Below are 4,727 nucleotides of genomic sequence, written 5' to 3'. Positions count from 1 at the left end.
GGAACACAGAACTACATAGTGCAAATCCTGGATGGCTAGTGGGAGACACACAGGTGTTTATCTTTCCTTCTCATGACCATACACTATCATAATGAATTTGAGGATGGTACCAAAAATAGCCTATAAAACTCAAAAAACATAGTGTTGCCTTAAGTGATCCTAAATAGTGTGTCACCTGCACCTGCACCTGCTAGAATTTGAAAATGATATGAAAACTGCTTAATGGGCCTTTGGGGAAAATTTTGTATTGTACTTGAATTTTTTGCTGAAATTTGTTTACTAAAGTCACAGACAAAACTGAATGACAATCCTTCATACACACACACACACCCGAAGACACACACACCTGCTGAATCTTTAAGCTACGGGATTCCCAAGTTTAAATTTTTTTTTCACTATTTTCAGTTTTGTTTGTTGACTTTAGTAAACAAATTTCAGCAAAAAATTATGTGTGTGTGTGTCCTTTTGATCAGGTCGCAGTGCAATGTGTGGACCAGTGTGAGGCAGCTGTCTATGTTCATGAAACCTTTGACCCGATTGAACATGGACTCGACCCTCTTATGGTAATATGTCAACTGATGTCAATGAAATACAAAGTTAAAAATCTCATACTAACCACTACCTGTGCACAAGTGCTCATGCACAGGAAGCAAATGTCCCCGTTGGGAAGTTTAAAGATATTTTTGATTAGTGTTTGTCATCTGGTGGGTCACAGAATAATTCTGAATAGGTCGTAACGTGTGTGGTCAAAAAAGCAAGCTTGAACACTTCATACTAAGAGCTATCTGTGTACATGTGCACTTTGTTAAGGTTGAAGATATTCTCGACCAGTGATTCTCAACTATTCTATTCTCTCTCTTCCAGGTTCCACGGGAGAGTACAGATGATCTATTTGGGACCTATGAGTGTCAAGATTTAGGACCTTCGGGCCTCTAGAGGCCGCCAAACCAAGGACTCTATGCTTGTTTTTGTGTACATGTGCTTCTTGTTTATTTCCTGTCTTTGCTTACCTGGCATTAAAGAAATAAATTAAAGAACAACTTTTTTACACATCTTGCACTTGGGTCCTCCTCCTACTTTGCTTAGTCAGTTCCAGGAAAACCAGTGGCCAGGGTTCGATTCCTCACCCCGGCCCTGACAATGAGGAAGTGGTTGACATTAGCATGACATGCAAAGACCAACAGCATGCATTCACTCAGAGAGAGAGACAGAGAGAGAAAGAGAGAGACAGATAGGGAGAGAGAGAGACAGAGAGATGCATTATTTATATCTTTCATAAATACGTCTTTCATTTCAGTTTGCCCAATATTTAGCACAAGCACACCAACAACACCACACAATGAAATACAACAATGCTGAGAGTTCTTAACTCCAGACTCCAGAGCCGAATGGAAGAACAGAGAACAGAACAGGTCAAATGGGATCAGATAACAAAACATATTGGGCCTTTATGGTCTGCCTATATGGTCTGCCTATATGGTCTGCCTATGATGCGTATTGTGATTCACCAACTATGTCGTGTAAATGAGCTGAAATCTCACCTAGGCTTACAGATGACAAACGTTCTGCATTTGTGCAGTAGTATTGCTATATAGATAACATTTAGTGTAGGCGTCATACTTATTATTGAGGAAATGAACTTAGTATGCTACAAATATCAAAATGTACTATATTGTCATAGCTGTTAGACAACAAACTGAACTCAATACTAAATATGTAAAGCTCTTTTTATGTGCTACTGTATTGATTGGAATGTCAGGATATCCTTTTTGGGCCTAAATGCAGCATTTCACAGAGATATTTTACTAGTGAATTACACAAAAGTATGAAACATTGAAAATAAAAAATAAACCGGTCAGCCCCAACTTTTCTTACCCGTAGTTGAACACTCTCTCACTGTCAACAGTTTTTACAAACAAATACCTTGCCTAATTGGCCCTGAAGGGAAATGGGCATGAGGGCCGCATGAGGGCCGTGTGGTTGTGGGTTTTTTCTGTGTGCATGTCACTCCAGCGCTGAACTCTGCTCCTGCCACGCCCCCTTCGACTTCAACTCACGCAACTCCGTCTCATTCACAATCACCCTAATCACGCACACCTGTCACCTCTCTACTTAAACCTTTCACTCCCCTCACTTCGTGTCTGACTTCGCATCATCATAACATGGCTTTCACTTAAGCGTATTCTGTAAGTCAGTCAGCACAATGTAACCTTAGAAAAGAAAACGAGGAAACCAAGTTTTAAGAATTAAACCTGTCCTCTGCTCAGTTTTTTTTTAAAGACAAATCTGCTTGTCATTATGAAAATTCAGCCTACAGACCTACATTGAAAGTGCACAACACCACAGTTTACAAAGCATAGGCTGAAATCAGCACAGATTTAGAACATCCACAGTATTTTTAATGAATCAAGTGTCCACTTTCTGAACTGTCAAAGGGAAGAAATTCTTAAAGTAAATACTGACAGTAGGCCTACGGGTTCCAAGTGAAAATATAGGGCGGACCTACAGAGTAGCCTAGTATAGTTTAAATATGCTGTTTGAATGTTGTTTAAGTGATAGTTGCTGTAAAGGTGCGCATTTAACGTACATATAGCCAAACTTGCTTTGCTAATAAACAGATGTTACTCAGTCACATTCCAGTTCACAGTCCCCCTTTTTCATTACGTTAGTAGGCAAGCAATACCAACAGGTTAGCTAACCAACTTTAACCTTAGCCAACTGGGTGTCTGTGTAGACGTTAGCAGTGTTGGCCTTGCCTGTAAATGCTTCGTGAAATTTGACGTGGAGTCCTTGGACAACGACAGTATTTTCACCGCGGGGAGCCATAAGGAGCACTGCACTTGTAACAGGGTTTAATGTGCTTCCCTGAATTTCCCTCCCTTCATGGGTTAATTCTCTAGCACGGTCAAGGTGCAGATTATTGGTTCCCGAGTATTATTTGGATACAATGTTTTGAAGTGGGTGTGATTGAGAGGTTGTCTCTGGGTTCTTCCTTTCCTCTGTCTCTTTCTTCGAATGTATAAGACAGAGGTAGGTACACGTCCTGCAGACACACACTAGCGAGTTAGCTAGCCTACATGTGAGCTTGTTTTGTGCATATTGTATTAAGTGGCTTGCCTGATTTGTATTGACAGGAGCTGAGCGTCTTGCTAACTCTGTCCAACGGATTTTATGTTCGTCATTTGCATGTATCAGGAAGCAGCAATAAACGTGTGAACATCAGGTCGGTGGCTGTGTCCTTCTTAAACAAACACAACGCAGAGTGAAACAGCGAGGGGAAGATAACCTCCGTTACACACTGTTATGTTCTTCCCACTTTCAGCTTTGAGGAAAAAATAGTGTCGATATTTCCAGCCAGAGAAAGCATTTTTTGAACTCGGGGTCATCATAAGGACTGGTAGTTTTCTCTGTTGTCTTCTCGTGACGTGTTGTAAAGTGCGCATGTGGATGATAGTATAATGTTCTGCATTTTTTCATCTATTTGTAATCCTGTTAATAATCCCAGTTTTTGCTAAAAGTATCTGTAATCTAATTACGTCTTTTTTTTGTAACTACCGGAATACAGTTACCCTTTTTTTGTATCCTAATTACATAACGCCGTTCCATGTATTCCGTTACTCCCCAAGCCTGCATATATCATCCACAGCATTGACTTCTAACTCATGGCAGTAACATTTAATGAAAGGCGCACACCCAGTATTATCAAAAGACATAGTTATGGACTCTGCAAATGTCAATACAGCCCAGTGTTTCTGCTACCTGCCAATATAGCGCACAGAGGTGTGTAGTTAAGAGGCAGAGAAATCAAGCCTAAGGTGCAGCGAGTCCATTCATTATCCATACAGCAGAGGGCGTAACCAGATGCACATCACCCCAAGCATGACAAAATATTAAACAAATTTCAGGAGGCAAATTTGAGACCACTAACCACTACCTGCACAAGTGCTCATGCACAGGAAGCAAATGTCCCCGTTGGGAAGTTTAAGGATATTCTTGATTAGTGTTTGTCATCTGGTGGGTCACAGAATCATTCTGAATAGGTTGTAAAGTGTGTGGTCAAAAATGAAATTCTATTTGAAATGATATTATAGTTTTATCCTTGTTGGTTTATATTACTGATGTCATATTAAACTCAACGATCTGTATTCTGCCATCTGAAGTGGCTGTGGTCAGTGTTTACTGATGTCAATTAAAAGCAAGCTTGAAAACTTCATACTAGGAACTATCTGTGTACAAGTGCACTTTGTTAAGTGTAAAGATATTCTCGACCAGTGATTCTCAACTGTTCTATTCCACTCTATTCTCTCTCTTCCAGGATCCACGGGAGAGTACAGATGATCTATTTGGCACCTATGAGGAAGCACTGTGTGGAGAAAATTCCTTCCCTTTATGCAAATGAAACTTTCTCCAGTGCAAACTGCATATGGAAATTAAAGTAATTTGAACTATTCTATTGGCGTTTTATATTAAAGCAAAAGAGAAAATATTTGGTTTTCATGTAAGTAAGTGGTTGACATTAGCATGACATGTACAGACCAACAGCATGCACACACACACACACACACACACACACAGAAAGAGAGAGAGAGAGAGAGAGAGAGACAGAGACAGAGAGGGAGAGACAGAGAGGGAGGGAGAGACAGAGAGAGATAGAGAAGAAAAGAGAGAGAGAGTGAGACAGAGAGAGAGACAGAGGGAGAGACAGAGAGGGAGGGAGAGACAGAGAG

The 4,727-nt window shown here is 40.5% G+C and overlaps 2 long non-coding RNA genes across 2 annotated transcripts; both read left to right on the top strand.

Annotated features, from left to right (window-relative positions):
* The first annotated feature begins 502 nt into the window (after positions 1-502).
* Positions 503-4,450, top strand: LOC122133063. Its single transcript, XR_006152515.1, has 2 exons — positions 503-563; positions 4,316-4,450. It is a non-coding gene; the product is annotated as an uncharacterized LOC122133063 (long non-coding RNA).
* On the top strand, positions 2,849-3,222 carry LOC116221381. Its single transcript, XR_004164093.1, has 2 exons — positions 2,849-3,030; positions 3,135-3,222. It is a non-coding gene; the product is annotated as an uncharacterized LOC116221381 (long non-coding RNA).
* Positions 4,451-4,727: the final 277 nt, after the last annotated feature.

The sequence above is a fragment of the Clupea harengus genome, chromosome 8, assembly GCF_900700415.2.
Source record: "Clupea harengus chromosome 8, Ch_v2.0.2, whole genome shotgun sequence".
NCBI classification, from domain to species: Eukaryota; Metazoa; Chordata; class Actinopteri; order Clupeiformes; family Clupeidae; genus Clupea; species Clupea harengus.
Note: the sequence above shows the minus strand (reverse complement) of the source record. Positions and strands in the feature narration are given on the sequence as shown.